Source organism: Molossus molossus, unplaced genomic scaffold (assembly GCF_014108415.1).
Source record: "Molossus molossus isolate mMolMol1 unplaced genomic scaffold, mMolMol1.p scaffold_m16_p_22, whole genome shotgun sequence".
NCBI classification, from domain to species: Eukaryota; Metazoa; Chordata; class Mammalia; order Chiroptera; family Molossidae; genus Molossus; species Molossus molossus.
The window spans coordinates 11,378,162-11,396,864 of NW_023425358.1; the positions used below are offsets into that span (position 1 = coordinate 11,378,162).

An 18,703-nucleotide genomic window follows, 5' to 3' on the forward strand; every position below is an offset into this window, starting at 1 on the left:
AAGGAACTGCCCACTATCCTTTGAGATGAGTGATTTGGGAGGTAAAGTTATATTGAAAGAGAAAAGTTATATATAAGAGAAAAGGCGATGCTTTCTGGAAAATAATTAATGGCAATAATGCGTGACTGTGTATCAGCTTATCAATAAGTTAAGCTGCTGCTGCTCCCTGTGGCTTATACTTCATTACCTCTGCCATAATTAGCTGCTTATTTTAACGCTTTCCGAATCTTCTTAAACTTTCAACACAAGCCAAGCTTATGTTTTGTCACTTGGAGGTCCTTCAAAAATGTTAGTGAAGATATGGCATGTCCTCTCCTCTCAGACCCCCTAACTTTCAACCCCAGTATTGATCACTGGGGAGTGCATAAAGGAGGCTTAAGCTTGTTTGTCATCACAAGGCTAACCATGGATGTTGACACCAACTAGAACCATAGGCACACTTCAGGCCCCTAGAGCTATACTTCAAAAATGATGTCGCTATGACAGTTGTGTTTGGGGAGCCAGAATAAATTCTGTTAGTCACAACTGATTCAAATCATACATCCAAGACCTGAAAGGATAGTTCCCAGCAGAGATATAAACTCAAGCAATAGGTCTTTTCCTTCAGAATGGCTTGTTGATATGTGTGTCCACCGATTGGGTCATGTGGGAAATACCGTAATGTCAGTTCACACACCTACAATGAATCCCGTGTGCTGGGATGAAAGAGTCCCTGGAAACCTATGTTTTAGATAACAGTAAACAGCTGAAGCAGTTTGTAAGGTAATTCAGTGTTAATTTTTAAGTATATTATGCTGTTATTTTGGTTGTTGATAAAAATAAATTCCAGGTATATAATGTTCCTCAGTTTTTCCATCTGTAAAATGGGTAGAATAAGGCCTAATGCTACAGTCACAGACATTATAATAAGAGCCTTTCTTTTTATGCCTCTCTTTTTCAAAAGTTTACAAATCACTGATTAGGTTTTGTAAGCAGTCTTCAATACAATAAAATTTCAGTGGGTTTAAGGAATTGGGCATTCTTTTGCCATTCATTGTAAGGAAACTTGATTTCTAGCACTGTTTTGGGGAAAATAAAAGAAGGAACTTGAAAATACAGATATAGAATCTAATAACCAAGTTTTAGTTAATTTAATTCTGGATGTTTAGAAACGTTTGTGAACATTATTCCCCTGTCTTAGAGACGGAAGAGGGAAATAAAGACACACAGAAAGTAAGTCACTTACCTGAGAATATCTAGCGAGCCAGCAGCTGAAGTAAAATGAATCCCTGTTTCTAACTTCTTACATACTTAAAAATCTCTAAAATTTAACATTGAATTGCCGTATAAATTGCCTTGAGTAGTACTGCTAGTTACCTTTGAAATGCTCAGCAAAGAAACTTCAGTTGCGACTTCAACTTGCAGGTGCAAGGATGGAAAAACCATTGGTCAGGCTGCCTGCTTTTGTTGTGGGAGGAGAAGACACTGGCTAAGTGGGGATTTGCTTTGCCCATCAGACCATACAGGACATGCGTTTAAAGTTTAACTTCTCACAGTGTGGCTTTGTGTCCACAGCTGTGCCTTAAATATTTGTCAGAACGATTCTTTGGGTTGTTTAGTTTCTTATGTGTGGAGACAGCTAGTTTGGGATCTTATCTGGTTTAAATAATTAAACCAGGTCCCCCCCGCCCCGTCCCCCACTCCCATTATGTGAGAGCCAAAGACAGGCATTCGGGAGGCGGGGTGTAAAAACAGAAGTCCTGAATTATTTGCCTGTCTTTGTGAAGAGGACTTGATCAAGAACCTTTATTCTAGATCGAGACCTCACAGGATAGTTGACAGCTTTCAGCGCCAAATGAACATGGACGTACTTTGCAGTAACATTGGAATTGAGTTCTCCTTCTAAGTGGTCAGAGATACCATGTTGATTGCTGTGTGTGATCGCAGGATTCTCAGATCTTAAATGGACTAAAACAAACAAAGCTATTGAGTGTTGGTGGAGTTCCCTCCCGGTGTGGACCTTGCTGGGAAGGGGTGGAGGCCAAGTGCCAAAACAAATACATTCCCAAGCCGCTTCATTTTTTCTTTCCTTCCCACTCCACCTTCGTGGTGTGGTGAGTGGAATGCTCAGAGCAGAGCAGGAGTTCTAATTCTGGATGTGTGCTGTTTTACAAGAATTAAAATTTTGGGCCCCTTCCAACCCAGCAGAGGATGTCCATCCATTGGGGATCTGTCTCGCCCCTAGAGATAAGAAGAAGCATTGTCCCTCTCCCTGTCTCCTTCATCAGTCTTTTGGATCCTCCCCAGTGTGGACAAGAGAGGAGGGCAGAGCTGCCCAGACGCCCGAGGCTGCTTGTTCACCATGTTTCCAGACCCCCAGGGACCACACTCCATTAGTGACTAAAGAACCCAGCAGTTCAGAGCTGCAGCCCTGGACCCAACTTGACTGAGCTTGAATCCCAGCTCTGCCCCTTACTCGCTGCGTGACTTTGGACAAATTACTTACTCTCTCTGTACTCCAGCTCCTGCATTTACAAAATGAGTGTAATCATTGGTTGATATGAGAATTAAATCTATTAATGTGTGCAAAATCTTAAACCAGTACCTGACCCACACTACTTTCTATTTAACAGTTAACTAGGAAACAAATCAACAGAAAAATGACCCTGATCGGGGTAGAATTTTCAGGGGCCCTTGAAATGTTTAATAGAGGCTACCACTGTATTCAGCACCTCTTTACCTGTAAGAAGAGTTAAGTTTAAGAGAACGTTTTCACCTGCGTGGTGGAGACCTTATGCCGATGAAGCCCCATTCTGTGCTCCAGCGAGCAAACACTGAGCTGCGAAGGTTTCAGAGTGTCAGAGCTAAAGGCACAAGGGTCTGTTAGGGACTCTGGGTGACAGGCTTTGTCGGTGCAACCTCGGAGCGAAACAGCCACAAAAGAATAGAGGCCACGGGACCTTTGTGGGGTTGATGGAAAAGTAGAGTGTTTCAATTATGCAGTCTTGAGAAATGCATCATGTCCAGTTATTATAAAGTATCTCACATTTTATTTATTTATTTGGTTGGCAGAGCTCACATTCCTGGCATTTTTGGTTGGTTTGTATTGCTGTTTTTTTGTTTTTGGTCTGTGCAACTCTTTTTTCTTTCTTAAAGAGACCAGACCACCCTGTAGGAGATCACCTCCCTCTAGGAGACGAACCAGCCACGGTCAACCTCCCAGAGCCCAGCTTGCTCTGGGCTTCATCAGAATGTCTGTAAACTCAGAGCTGGTTAGTGCAGGTCAGGATTTTTTAAGAAAGTGAGGCCCTCCCGTTTCCAAGAGCCCAGGTAACTCTACAAAGGCTGCAGCAGCAGCACAATGAGACACCTCTCTGTTTTGCAGAAGGAACGACCCATGGCTGTGGTGGCATTTCACGAGTTTGCACCGAAGGTGGACCCTTGCATTCACCCATTATAAGGGTCTTCCTGAAACATGTATGGAGCCTGCATTGTGTACTTGGCACTTGAACATAAAATTGCTCGTTTACATTCCACACTAACTCTGGGGTCGGGGAGGTCTTATTTTATCTATTTTTCAGATGAGGAAAATGATATTCAGAGAGATGCATAATTTGCCCAAGGCCACACTGTTAGAAAATTACAAACTGACGAGCTGTTGCGGGCATTTTTATGCCTAAAATAAAAGCACCGTGTTATTCATAGAAACGCTGGAAATGAAAAGAGAAAGCAGTGCTGCTTGGTGCTTTGGGGGTGAAGGGGAACAGGGCTCCCAGCCACCCGGCACGACCCCTCTGAGCCTGGGGAAAGGGCTGTTGATAACCAGTCTCCAGACCTAGTTGTCAGGTGTGCCGCTTTAGGAAGATACTGGAAGGCTCCAGCAATGCTTGCCTCCAGTTACCAAGTAGATTACCAGGGTTCTTGCTTTTTCAGTATATTCACTCTCAGATGGGGCGGTGATTGTGTTCATTTCCAAGGTCACATCCTTCCCGGATCCTCCGGATTCTGCTTTGTACCTCTTTCATCACGGATATGCTCTGCATATCCAGAGGTACCTAGGTTTGCTGTCTACACAGCAAAACTTTTTTTTTTTTTTTTGCCTAAAATTTAGTGTTTAGAAGTCCGTTTCACAGGTCAGGGCTGTTTGTAGTCATTCTGGCACAAGAGGGAAGGTGAGCCCTCGCATTCTACCTGCAGATCTGCCCGCCCTTCACGGCCCATGGCTAAGAGGGAAGCAGACAGACACCTGGCTACTCGTCTGAGGGTAGGGTTTGGCTCCTCTAGCACTGTCTGATGGGGAGCATTCTCTCCAAATAATTAACATCCTCAGGCCCACACAGTCAGCACAGAGGAATCTGTGTTTTAACAACACAGTTGCCATGTTTTTATCTGGCTGCTCCAGAATGAAATGCTGGCCCCATCTTTCTGCTGAGACAGAATCTCTGATGGGATTTGTCTCTGTTCACAACACTCAGATTTCTTCTTTGCTTGTAGCTGTTAAGCTCTTTTTAATTCAGGGTTAAGAAGGCCAAGACAGTCCCCAAATCTATATCTTTGTTTGTCATGCGACTACACCACTTTTTGCTTTTGCTTTTTAAAAAATATTTTTTCTTTATTGATTTTACAGAGAGAGGAAGGGAGAGGAAAAGAGAGATAGAAACATCGATGAGAGAGAATTTCCAGTGGCCGCCTCCTACATGCCCCCCACTGGACTGGGATTGGACCCACAATTTAGGCAAGTGCCCTGACAGGGAATCGAACCAGCAACCTCTTGGTGCATGGGTCGACACTCAACCACTGAGACACACCGGCCTGGCCACTTTTTGCTTTTTTCAGCTGGGTGAAAGATACCTCTTTTCATCCTGTCATTAGATGTTCTTCAAATTGCATCAATGGGCTCTTCCTCCTTGGCTCCGTTTCTGAAGCCCTGTGTCTCTCTGTGTTACCTTTTAAATTTAATTGTGCAGTTTATAGCCCCGATGCAGACACAGGAAGAAATTGGCCTGTGTGTAGGTTGCAGGAGATCCCATTTCATTGGCAGGGAGCCATGCTTACAGATACACTCAAAATATTGCTTTTCAAGCCATAAATATTTATTGATTATTTGGCCAACTTCATTATATTTCTCAGGTGCTTTCCAGTTTCTGGGTCTTAGGTGCAAGCCTGCCGCGGGACCCTTGAAATGTGCCTTCTTACTGCCCTATCGACATTTTTCAGTTGTTTTTTTCCTGGAGCATTTTTCTTTCTCTGAAAAATTTTCAGCTATTGACCCAGATCATGCTTAAAGACGCAGAGGAGCCGTGGAAACTTTTAGGCTATTGGATTTCAGATCTTGATGGTGTATAGATTGGGAGATCATGTAATTCACTATCTAAACTGTGACACTTTGGAGAGTGTAATGGGTGCTGTTACTAATTACACCAGAACAATAGACATAAACTGGAACTCTCCAAGCAAACAAGGGTCAGCTACTTAAGACACTTCATTTGAATGATAATATTCTTTTAAATATCTACTCTTAGTTGCTAATCTTAGGGTTTAGACCATCTAAGGTAAACTGAGAGGACCAGATTAAGAGTTTGAAGTAATTCAACTGCAGTGTGGTTTTCCCCAACCATGGGTTATACTTTTAAATGTTTTTGATGCATAATATAATATTTCTCAGTGCCTGAGAAACGGCTAAAAATCAACCTCAAACAAGCTCACGTCAAACATCTGAAACCTCTTGGTATCTTTGGGTAGTGATGCTAAACTCTTAACTTTTGCTTTGCAAAGTTCTGCAGAGGAACTGTAAACTTTCGGGGGGGGGGGGGCGGGGGGCATAAAGAGAGAGAGGATGAACTTTTGAGTAGGGGGGAAATGTCATCATTACATAAGGGAGGACAATTAAAATTGTTGGTTTGTTTTCATGCTTATCCAGGATGAGAAGTTCTGTTGGGACAAATGGGGCAAAAAAGAAAAAGAAAGAAAGAAAGAAAGACTTTTTGTACCATTAAAGTGGGTAAAAGTAAAAAGTAAAAAGCAAGCCCTCAATTCTTGAGGAAGGGAGGAAGGGCATGTAGATTCAATCGCAACATCCCTCCTTTTGGCTAAAAAAAAAAAGAGAAAGAAAGAAGAATGATACCCGGAAAAGGAATCAGAAAGTATATACAAACTAATGCAACAACAAAAGAAATAATGAGACAAAGGAAGGAAAGAGTGTAAGTGATATTTCATAGACTTTTGGAAAAATCCTCATGTGGGCCAAGCATTGTTCTTGGGTAGGGTTTCTAGCCTCAGGTGGCCAGGTTGGCCATATTGGGTCTGTTGTCTGCACTCTGTGTAATCATTTCTGAGTACTTGTAACCCCCTACGGTGTGCAGCTGATCAGACAAAATAGTCCCTGCATTCCAGATGCTTCCATAGCTCAAATTGCAGGAGGACCCTTGTTTGAATTTATGAAGATCTGTGTGCTTCGGTGACGATGTGTATTTTCGGGGCCAGTTGGGCCCTTCCTTCTAACAGTTCTAGGCTAGAATTAGTTCATGGGTCAGCTCAGGAAGAACCAGGGTATTTCAGAAGCATTTGAAGGAGGCGTAAGAACAGGGATAGGGTTATTTTAGATGTAGAAAACAGCGTGGGAAGGTGTCGCAAGTTCGAGTGAGAGAAAGGCTTACATAAATATGGAGAAAAATGCCATGATTGTAGGAAGGGAGGAGAGAAGGAAGTGTGAGGCCAGGACCTATGAGAGAGCATTTGGGATCTCAGGATGCCTTTTGCCTTTGAAAGAAGAGAGATTTAAAGGACAGAGCAGAGTTACTGGAGAGGCTTATGAGAGAGGCGATTTCTTTTTTGGGGGGTGGAGGGTAGCATTAGTTTACCCACTACTCAAACTGTTGTTAAAACCTCTCTATCAGTTTATCAGACTAAGTGTTAAACCTTAGAGAGGATGACAGAGTCAATCAGGGACATATTTTCAAGGTACAAATGAATAATAAAGAATCTGGGTCAAGCCAGGGAATTCCTAAAGTGTAGATACATGGTTTTTGAAGTATTTAGGAACTCTCGCTCTCAAGTAATGAGATTTCTGTGCAATTAAGGGTTTCGTGCTAGGGTAATTCATTACTTATCATTGATGTTTAAAATCAGAGTGTGTTATTGAGTTTGATTTTAATATGCCCTTTAGGAAATGCATCAGGAGATATTCAATAGGAGAATTCCCATGCGATGACTTTTATACTTCTAGTATTTTTACATTTTCCCTTTCTATTTGATATTCTTTGCCTAAGATTTAAGTTAATTCTATACATTATGCATAGGTTGTCTTTTATCATTGAATAGCAATGAAATGCATGGAAGGTAATGAGAATTCATGAGTGGTAAGGGGAGATCTATTAGCATAATAGGAATAAATAATACCATGTACTACAGGATAAAGAGAAAGTCCACTCTGGGGGGCCCGTCACTGTCTGGAGGCCTTGATTCTGGCCCTGGCTTTGCAACTGTTTATCTCTATGACCTTGGATCTCATGTTCTTCATCAGTCAAAGAAATTAACTGAGAGGATGGCTTATAAGGTTGCTCTTCACACTGACATTTTGTGACTCTAACATTAAAAATAATGAAGTCTTCCAGAGAGCATAGACTGCCCTTCAAGTGGTAGGCAAAATGGCCTACTTGATCCCCCCAAATTCTGTTAATCCCCAAATTCTGTTAATTGTGTTTCAATCACTGGGAGAACTTGGAGTATACCTGTGAAGGTTACCTTCCCCGGAAAGACGTTGGAAATTATTACCAGCCTTGCTCACAGTTTCAGAAACCGGCACAGTGTCTCGGGCGACACTGGACCGGGAGTCAGACCTTCCTCTGGGTCTCCCTCCATGAAACAGCTTCCCTTTCCCATGAGCCTTTGCTACGGTTGCAGCGGAAAGCAACTCCAGTGCGGGCTGCGACGTGGAGGAAGGAGATGGAGGTTAGGGGTCCGGGAGGTGAGGCAGCCAGCCCAGCTGCATCCTCAGGGCTGAGCGTGTGGTCTGAGCAGTGTGCTTATTTTATCTCAGCTGCCCTTTCTCAGCGCACTGCTCTGTACATAAACAGTTCCCTCGTGCAGCGGGAGCGCTCTCTGCTGCAAGCCGCCTCCTGCCCCTTCCTGACACAGCCACCGCGTCCAGGCCCCCGCCTCCTGTTCGCACTGACCGAAGGGCCCAGCCTGCCTGTTTCTGGCTGCTCGCAGCATGGTGTCTGAGCAGGAGCAGGGACCCTGCAGCAGGCCCAGCTGAGTCTGGGCAGACAGGGTGCCCTCTGCCTTGGTTTCCCTAGCCATCGGTCCAGGAAGCTACAAGTGTGTGTTGGGGGTGGTAAGCGCTTCAAAGGCTGCTCCTGTGGCTGTGGGAAAATGTCATCGCTTGCACACATTTGTTAACGGAAATCCTTTTCTTGATGTTATTTCTACATTTTGAGAAAGGTCCATCACAGTTACTCTTTTCTTTCAGAAGCAGGGACCTACGATCAGCATGCCAAGTTTGGGGGAAAAACAAGAAAAACTACCCTTGATAACAGGGTAGAGTTTATCTACTGGCGCTGGTGTAGGGACGTCTATTATCTGCTCACCTTTCTCTTTTTGTTTTGGTCTGTTTCTTTTCTATTCGTTATTGGGTGCTATCTTATTCATGTGTCCATTTATTAATGTGCCGAGAGCCTTATTATTTTACCCTGATCCCTAATAGCTAAGTATTGTTCCCATTTCACAGATGAGGAGACTGAGAGGTTAAACAGCTTGGCCAAGGTCACACAGCTGGCGCGCGGAGCTGAGATTCAAGCCCTGTTGTAGCTGATGCAGAAGTTCCCTGCCGGCTGGCTCCAGAAGGCTCAGAAAGAATGTGTTTGGATGCGTGTTGGGTTTGGGCTAATACGAAGGTCCGTTGGTGCTGATTGTTTGCTAGATCATTTAATACTTGGCTATAATCTGGTAGCGTTTTCAGTTTGACACGTGACTGTGCCCCCTTCGAGCCTCAGGGTAATCCTTTGAGTTGTCCGCGGCTTACAGACCGGGAACTGCAGAGTAGTGGGCTTTTCTTTCCCGAGGTTACACGGTAAGTCTTTGAGCCAGGACCTGCAGCTGGATTTCTCTATGCCCCCTGGCATTTCCATTCAGCCAGCCACATTTTAAATATTCCTTTGCCTTGAGGAGTACATGGTGCATTTACTACTACTACTACTACTACTAAAAACATTAGCTTGAGACTGGGAATGCCAACAAGGCACCTTTTCTCTTTTGCTAGAGATAGATTCCCCCTCCTTATTTTCTCTGTACTCGGCTTCACACACGTTAATTGAGTGTTGAGTGGATTGCTCAGGTCACTGTGACAGGAGATCAGGAAACTTTGCAGAGTTCTCCATGCTGCCAAGGCTCTGGCCAGCCTTTAAGTAAGATGGCAAGTTAGTTCCTTCTCAAGAAGTGAAAAAAAAAAACCAACACATGGGTTATTTCACAGGCTACTAGACAGATATGCAATTTCCTGCTGGCATAGGTTGCCCTTGGACTTTGAGCAATGCATTTTTTTTTTAAAACTAAAGAGTTTTGAAAATTTCTGTCCCACCTCTGTTTTCTTATGTTGAAATGTATGGCGCATAGCTTTGATCTTCTATGCCTTAGTTTACTGTTGTTAGCCACCGAGGTCCACTTTCATGACAGGTAGGACCTTCAGGTAACTGGAGGGGCACTTCAGAAAAAAACAAAAACACCAGAAACTTTTGAATCTCATACTGCATGTTATGGGAAAGAATTGTGCCACAGAGCATATAAGAATTAATGATATCACTTGGAGGTGTGAGCCCCTCCCCCACCCCCGATCCCTGTCAGTTTCTGTTTGGACTTGGGACATTTGCCATGGCACCAGATACATACACAGAGTCTAGTGAAGTTATTATAGATGATCCCCTCAATACTACGCGCTGCTTCTTAGCAGTAAATTCAGTCTCCTCCCTCCTTGTTTTGTTCATTCTGGAAACCAGATCATCCCAAGGCCAGACCACTGGTTGTTACCTTGTGAAGGGTCCTGTTGCATGTTACTGTTTCCCTGGGAGTGGCGTAATTCTGAGTAGCCAGCAGTGCCCTTGGAGGCCGCAGGATGATTGGGGAAGAGGAGGTGAGGGTGGGAAGCCGCGGGAGGTACACCTGCTCGCAGCAAAAATGGAGACAGTCGTTTTAAGCTTGGCCTGTTTGAATCTGGGCACTAACTTTGATGCCAGGGAAATTCTGGTTTATAGAGCAAATCTTAGTGTGTCTCCTCAAACAGGTATTCAGGCCTCTGGCTCATGCTCCCACTTGCAAATAGCTTGAACATTTTCTGGGCTGACAATCGCCTATAGGTGTTCGTCCTTTGACCTTTGATTGCCTGAGTGAGAATCAGGATACCTGAGTCTGCTTTTGCTCTGAGCTGCCGGATTATAGCCACATCTCTGACTGATCTCTGTATTCTTCCCGGGAAAGGGCGCTCCTAGTGAGCGAGCTGCCTTTCGTCGGGAGAGAGGGGGAAATGAATGCGTTCACGCTTCGAAGGTGCTCAGGAGTCGCTGGTGATGCAGGAGTGTTATTGAATCACCCAGAGCTGTGATTCTGAATACACGCGGGCTCTCTAAGGGTGAGTCACGTGTGTGCGTGTACAGGAAATGCATCCTTGATTTCACATAAGATCAAGAGTTCAATCTCACACCTTTCTTGCCTCCTAATGGAAACCAAATGTTCTTCAAAACTGCTGGGTGTTTGTTTTTGGCCTCTGTGTATGTCTGTGTTCAGTTGGGAGGAGTGGGGGAAGTGGAACATATTTATAGAGCACCTACCATGTGCTGGGCACTTGGTCAGAACGTTACACAAACACTCCCATTCTTCAGACAACCTGTGAAGATAACAAATTGTGTCTCGAAAAGGCTCAGATAATTTCCCCAAGGTCAGAGGGCTTTGAAGTCACAAATTTGAACTTAGAGCTTTCTAATTACGACGTCCTACACACTTAGAATCTGTTTGGAGAGAAAATTTGCCAATATTCTCATCAGAGGCTTTGATTCTTGGAACATTCTTCTGTGTGGTGTGCTTTTTGGGCTACTCATGATATCAGGGTAAGGAAGACAACATTCAGGATGTCTATAAATGCTGACCATTGAGGTGTGTAATAGAGAGAAATAAAAAAAAACAAAAAAACAGTTCACATAATTTCTCCTTTGCAGTTTCAAATTCAAAATGGACAAATGAAAAGCAGCTAACTAAATCGACTAAATTTGTGTACAGATTTAGTGCTTTGGCCTCCATTTTCCAGATTGGGAAACTGAGGAATGGGGTAAGAGCTTTGCCTGTGCTGGAGGCTTCTCCAGGGAGGAGCTGTTTGGAGGCACAAGTCTAGGCCTTGAGGCTGCTTGATACAACAGGAATGTCTGTAGAAAAACAGACACACACGGAAGGGATCAGTAGCTACCTGGTGGACCTGGAGTTGACCTCTCGTTTGGTTGGAGATTAAAAAGTATGTATGTATGTATGTATATATGTATATATGTATGTATGTATGTATGAATGCGTGCATTATATATGTACTTATTTACTTCTGGACTTTTGTAGGCCTCTCTCAGAGGAGCGCCCTGGCTTTTCCATGCCCTAACCTATACTGTTCTGTATGGATGGGCTGATGGGAGAAATGTGAATTTCCAGGCTGGTTGCATTGTCTCCAAAGGGTGTTGGGTGCCAGCTGAACAAAACAGCGACGTCGCCTGTGAAATGTGCCCGGGCCCTGGCAACGTGTGCTCGATTCCCAGGGTCTGGCCAGCTGTGCTGCTCACAGGCACACTGCAGACAGCCAGGGAGGAGCAGAGACGAGTCCTGGCCCAGCTGCCTGGCTTTGCAAGAAGAGAATATTTTCAGTGTTTTTATGGGCAAACCAATTCCAGGGAATTACTATTTGAATTTCTGAAAGCTGGGGCAAGATACATACTAGGCTTCTATAGTACAAACCAGTCATGAGTCTATTTGCCAGTCTTCTCAAAATTCCTGTGCTAATGAGCCTAAATGCAATGCACCCTTTTAGTAATCGGGACTTGGTTCGCGTATTCATCTGATGCATTTGTTTGTGCCACAGGGTTCTTACCATAATCTTAAAATATAGACCAGAGGAGACCTCCAAGTTCAAGGGAAGGGCTGTACATCTGGGTTGCTCCATAGAAAGTAATCTTTGTCCCTGAATCACACCTCTCATTTGTTATTTTGGTCATAAGATGTCCCTCACTGCAGGTGCCCTGGTGTCCTGGACAAAGTAGGTCAGGAGGTGAGACTGCCGGGTTTGAATTCAGGATTTCTGCCTGCTGATTTGTCCTAGTGTGTAACTCCCCTAAGCCTGTCTTCTCTGATCCTTACAATGGAGGCAGTAAGAAAGGGCTTGCTGGGCTATGGTAAGGATGTGAGATAATTCCTGTAAAATACTTTTTCACTGCCGCAGGGGACGGTATTTTATCACTGTCTTGCGGGCACCGTATTTTGTACAAATGTTTATTGCTGACAGGGCTGTTATTACTTCAGTGGTTGTTAAAACTGTGGTTATTGTTAACCTGGTTACAGAAAATTTTCCACTTGACACCCCCATAACCAAGTGGGCCAGAGCAGGCCCTGTGGCCAGTGCAATAATTTCTTCCTCTCACGCACTCTTACCGAAGCTGGTTAGAGCCTGGGTCCCCTTCATGTGAACAAGGCCTTTTCCTGAATGGTCCTTCTCAGGGTACAGTCGCTGAACTGCTCTCCTCTTTGCCCTGGAACCCCCCCTTTTTTTTATTTTCTGGGAGTGACTTGGGCCTCTGAGGTTTAGGAGGAAGACTCGACTCCCTGTTGACACAGTGAGTCAGGAGTGGGACTTGTGTCCTCACTGCTGTCACTACACCAGCCAGGCCGCCTCCCGTGTCAACCTGCTGAGGGGCCAGGCCAGTGAATCCATTTGGCAACCTCCTGAAGACAATGAGCCTTGGGGCTGAAAAAGCCCCCTGTCTTTGCCTCTCTACCCCCCTGTCCCTTCTGTCCCCCAGCCAAGGCCTGTTAGATCTTCCCAGTTCTAACAGACATTTCCCGAAGTGCTTTGCGACCGTAGGAACCGGGCACCTCTGGAGAATGCCAGTTGCCGCTTGCGGTGGTTGATTTACAGCCAGAATCTGGCACCTAGAAAAGGGAGTCCTGTGTCTTTAAACAGCTGTGCGCCAATGTGTGTAAATGTGCTTGCTAATCCAGTGACTAATTCAGTATATTATAAAGCAGCAATGAGCTGGCTGCCAGGGCAGGGCTGTATCCCAACTGGAGTAGTGTAAGTAAGGCCCAGAGAAGTCGGTCCCGAATTCTGCCATACCGCCCGTCTCTGGAACGGCCTCGAAATTTCATCCGTGTGTTCCCCGAACCAGAGTCAGCACTTGCCTGCTCCTCCTGCCCCCTCTCTCCTGCTCTCTCCAGCCCTCCCTCCTCCGTTCCTTGGGTCAGTTTATTTCCTCATGGGAGGGTGGAGCCGAGCTCCATCTGAGTCAGGGCCAGGGAGCCAATCAGAACTGCTCTGGGGCATTCCAGGGGACAAAACTCATAACCCCTCTTGGAAAAGAATTTTCCAAAAGATCCCTCGGGTCACAGTGTGATGACTGCACCTTTCCCGGTTCGTGTCCAGCGAGCCTGGCCGAGTGTGTGTTTGCCAGGAGCCCTGTCCTACCTGCCCTTCCTTCATCTCCCCCCAGGGGTTGGAGCTGAATCTCCAGAAGGAGCCAGGTCTGAGGGAGATTCCTTTGCCCTGAAAGTCTTCAACATAGAAATATACAAACGCAGCATCACTGTACACAAGGGCTTGGGCAGCCTCTGCTGGGGACGCCTGTGGGGGTGGGGAGTTAGAGGTATCCCGCTAAGAGGTAGCCTGGAATCCGGGCCCACAGCCCCCATGTCCGTGGTCCCAGAAGTTGTAGACACCAGGAGTCTGCCCGGGGAAATGGACCGGCCTGGCTGCTGTCTCACAGGGCTTCCGTGTGGCGGCAGAGGTCCCCTCGCCCCCCGTCTTCCCTCGCCCGGGTTCGTCCACCTGTTACTAGAGTTCTCCTTGACACCTGGCCCCGCCTCTCCTCCGCCCTCTCCACTGAGGACACGAGCAGGCTTTCCTGCCCGCTTGGCTGTGGAGGCCAGCGCACCGCCCGGCTCCAGGCGAGAGCCCGGCTCCCACCAGCACAGTGCTCCCCGCGGGCCAGTGGGTGGCTCTCCTCCACCGGGAGGCAAGTCCAAGGGCAGGGTCCCTGTCAGCCAGGCACCCACGTACTCACATTGCCGGGCCCCTAGCATGGGGCTCACTGGCTGTTTTTGAAATGTATTTGTTTTTATTGCGAGGTAATTGCTCTAACACCAGTCACCATTTGAAAGTGTACAGTTGGGCGGTTTTCGGGACGTTCTCAGAGTTGTGCAGCCATCACCGGGACCTAATCCCAATACGTTTGCATCAATCACTCTCAGGAGAAACCCCATGCCCACCAGCAGTCAGCGGGTCATTCCGAGGGAAGGGATGCCGGTGGGTGAGGCTGTGGAGCAGGGCATGTGAGGAGGTGGACGCCTTCTGCCTGATGCCCCGAGCGCGTGCCTGGGGCACCTTTTCCATCCCCCTCCCTCCCCGTCCGCCCAGCTTGACTCTGGTGGCTCACTTGGTTAGGTGCCACCGTGCAGCGAGCGGGTGTCAGTCTGGGCAGAGATAATGAGTGCTTTCACCAGCTGTGTGCACGCTACTCAGTCTGGGCTCGGGGCTGTGGTGGCTGCAATTTCCTAATGGTTTCCTGACGAGGCCGACCCATTTATTAGGGCGGATGAGGGCAGTGCATCCCAGTCTCTGCCTTCCCACCTGACGCGGGCAGGCAGATGGAAAGTGGCTTCTGCTCCCTCCCCCTTTTGCACTGATTACTTTTGCTCTGCGCTCCACCCATTGGCCTGTCATGCCCACTGATCTGGACATTAGGCCTTTCTGGCGACTTGCCCGCTGCTTGCGTTGGCCACTGGGAGACGTGTATGATGCTGTCTGCTCCGGGCCAGCGTGGGTGAGGCTCGGGGCCACAGTGGGGCTGCGAGAATATCCAAAGCTAGGTGTGGGGACATTAGGACAAGCCCATTCTGAAAGGACAGAGGCTGAAAGAGAGCACAGCAGAGCATGTCTTTCCTCGAACTGTTAGCTCCCTGAGCTCCAAATGCATTTGCATTCGGACCTGGCGCTGCTTGCATTGCTTCAGGACATGGCCTTTCTGAGTTGCACCTATGACCTCATCACTTAGCTGTGTCGGGTTCAACATACAGGCCAGTGCCACTGAGTTTATGTTCCGTCTGGCTTTGGCGGGGTTGTTTCCCCTCAGCCCCACCGCTGTGTCCAGTACCCGACCTGCAGTGCAGGCAGGACTGGAATGGCAGTAGAGGACCTTCGAATGCCACAACGGTGGTCTGTTCTCGGTGCTTTTCAGACAGAGGTCCATAGATCACCGACACGGGCTGCTGCCTTCACTCTTTCTGGGTGGGTAGGAGAGCGCTCACATTTGAGAGCTGTCGTACGGAGTGGCGTTCTGCGATTGCAGGATGGCTGCTTCACCGTCGCCGGTATTCCCTGGGGTCTCCGCTCCACAGAAACCTCTCCAGTGGAGCCTGACCATTGTTGAAAACTGCTCACCTGGAGTGGAAACAGGTGGGGTCCTGGGGCTGGAAAGTCCTGCCGTGTTCGTTAGACCTTCGGATGGGTTCTGTGGTTCCTAGGAACTTGGGGCGGAGCCGTGTTTGTCCAGAGTGAAGGTGCAGAGACCGATAGCAGCGAAAATGTGAATAAGTAAACAGCAGCAGTGCAGAGGAAAGAAAAACACTGCACGGGGGCACGGCGTCTAGAACCAGAAACCACGTGACCTGGAGCTTTCTTGTCTCCACTGGTAAAAGAAAGGGTTTGCACGAGGTCATGTCTCAGTGCCTTCGTCCCGGGGGTCGTGTGGGGCCAGTGGCGGAGCTCGGCTCCCCTCCCTCTACAGGGACCTGCTCTTCATTCGTCTTCGTAGCCAGGGAGGAACACACACCTCCAAGGAGCTGTTAAGTTATATAGAAATGCTGTCAATTGCTCTTTGCTGCTTTGGCCCTGGGTAAAGACCGTGCATCCCACGGCCGTGGCGAGGGTGGCACGGAGGAGCAGAGACCGGGAAAAGCATGAGCACACACGTACAGTGCACGGGGTGAGAGTTACTTCTCAAGGCCGTAAAAGTGGTCAAAGCTGAAGAGAGAGAGGGACCAAAATTACAGATGAGGTAGGTCTGGACAGACTTGGGCGTAGCCACAGATGATGGGTTTAGAGGTGAACTTCCTGGTTTAGGGAGAATACCCATCATCCCTTTGCTGCCATCTCTCTGGGTCCTAGTACCTCCTTAGCAGCTCAGGAAACTTGAGCTGGGACTCTGAAGTTATTACCCAAATCCCTTAAAGCAACAGGATTTCTGACTCCTCATTACGGACATGGGTTTGGATTTATTGAAGGAGCGGGGCCCTGATTTCATGAGTTGTCGAGCATGCGGAGCCCGATACTGCGAGCTCCAGATGTTCCCTGTTAGGGAGTGCCATTGTTTCTGGTGCAGGGAGCTCGTGTGCAGGCGCGTTTGAAGCCTGCGATAGGAGCAGAGACGGGCTGACTCATGCACTTGCCAAACACTCTGGTGGGAAGTTTTGCGTCTTCTCTGATGTCAGCCTGGCTGCAGGGTGGCAGTGTGTGTCTCTGCCTCCCTTCTCCCTGCTCCTGCCATGTGGCTCCCACGTGGCTCTCTTGAATTACTGGGATGATTCAGCAGGGCCCTTGGAGAAGAAGGGAGTGTTTAGCCTGTTGGAAGCAGGAGGTGGGGGAAGTGGTTCTGGACCAGGTGAGGTGGCCCGTGCACCCACTTAAGATCTTCCTAGTTCGGTGTATTTTAGTAGTCGAGAAGGTTTGAGTCTCCACCACCTGCTCAGAAGGAGGCATATGAGTGTCTGCCGGTTGTGGCCTGGCCCATGTTATGTTATGCTGGCGATTCGGGTTTATGAGACCACCCGGCAGATGGTGGGCCCTAAACATGTGAGGCCCGCACTTGTGAAGTCAGTGAGCGGGGTGGGGAGGGAACACAGCAGGTTACTGTCCCCCACGCGCGGGCTGCACTGGCCCCAGCCGTGCTCAGCACACACGTGCTCCGTGCTTCAGCTTTCGCAGGATCAAACATCGTCGGCTTCCCTCGCGCTGTGCCGACTTTACCTGGGACCGTCTCAACGAAGCGGTCCTAAGCCATCCACGTGAAAAGGAAGAAAATGATCTCGTCTAGGTTGCCCCCGACCTACTTGGTGGGGGTTTTCCAGGGGCAGGAAGGGAAGCCGGTGCCAGGAACTTGCAGGCAGGAGTGGGAACTGAAGTGACTCTTCAGGGGACGTCAGTATTAGGCCCCGAACTTCTTGCCTTTGGGGGTTCCTGCTTTGCTCTTCAGGTGGTGTGGTTTACTGGGTCCAGGAGGGGCCATCTGAGTGCCGGTGGCCCGCTACTGCGGAGGGCTGTCGGTGGACTCACGAGGAAGGCATGCAGGCACGCAGGTGACTGCCCTCAGGCGCACGCCTGCCTGTCCCCAGCCTGCCACAGGCTGGTGTGGCCACCGCTGGCCCTCTTCTGTAAGCCTCTCGGAGGATAAAGAATTTAAGTAGCACAGTTGGGAGGGATTGAAACGGTCACTCCAAAGTTATGAAGGAACCGTCCGGAGGGGCCGGAATAAATGGAGGCAGAGATCTCCACTGTGACTTCAGCTCTCGGCCTCTTTCTGATGGCTCCAAGAAGCGAGGAGGAACTTTCCCATGGAAAAGCTCGTTTATAGTACCCTCAGCGTGTACTCGGCCGACCTGGGAGGACTTCAGGGGCCGTAGAGTTGGCCTCCTTCTGCCGGCTGGTCCCCCTGACAGCCCCGTCCTCCTTGACCTCTGCGGAGAAAGGTCTTGACTGCTTGGGGCTGGGCTGAGCAGTGGTCACAGCTCTGACCTACCGTCTTCTCGGCGGCTGTATTTTAGCAGTAGGCAGGCAAACAGCTTGGCTAAAGAGATCCTTTAGGCTAAGAAGAAACTATGTGAGCAAAAAAGGAGCCTATTCTGAAGCAGGCAGTATTCTTGGTGACCTCATCTTCCTCCCAGCCCCAGTCCAGTTGGAGCTGTGTGTCCAGGGCAGACTTCCAGTTCCTCCTGTCTGGGACCCACAGTGGCAGATATAAATAGACCACGACTTTGTCTGCGGCCATTGTTCTCTAAGTGCACATTGTTTCTGGAAGCAAAGGGCTGTAGCCTTTGAGTGTTAGGCTCTCCCCTCCCCCCCCATCTCTGTCTCTCTTTCTCTGTCTTTCTCTCACTGTGCAGAGGTCTGAATCCCAGGGCCACCCTTCTCCTCAGCCGCCTTGCACTTGTCTGGAGCTTAATGAGAAACCTGAGGGGAGAGCAGGTGCCACAATGGGTAGACCAGGTGGCTCCAGTGAAGCTTCTGCCCAGGTCTTTCCACGATGTAATTGTGGTTAAGATGAGGCTGTGTGGATGCAATGATAGTCAAGTCAGGCGGATTTGTAACTGGTCGAGCAGCTATGCCCAAAGGGTCTTGATTAATATTAGTGTCAGCACGATGCATGGTCCCCACTGGTAGGTGCAAGGCTCGGAGCTTGGTCACGGCCTCTTCCACATTTTTGCCAGGGGCTCACAGTAG

The 18,703-nt window shown here is 48.1% G+C and overlaps 1 protein-coding gene across 3 annotated transcripts in view; it reads left to right on the top strand.

Annotated features, from left to right (window-relative positions):
• ETS1 (ETS proto-oncogene 1, transcription factor) overlaps positions 1-18,703 on the top strand; it is a 65,755-nt gene that overhangs the window by 1,244 nt on the left and 45,808 nt on the right. The window contains exon 1 of one of the 3 annotated variants that reach the window (XM_036276717.1): positions 14,287-16,265. The exons of the other annotated variants lie outside the window; for them this stretch is intronic. The gene's annotated coding sequence lies outside the window, so the exon portion shown is untranslated. Of the gene's footprint in view, positions 1-14,286; positions 16,266-18,703 lie in introns of those variants that run through there. 3 annotated transcript variants of the gene reach the window in all.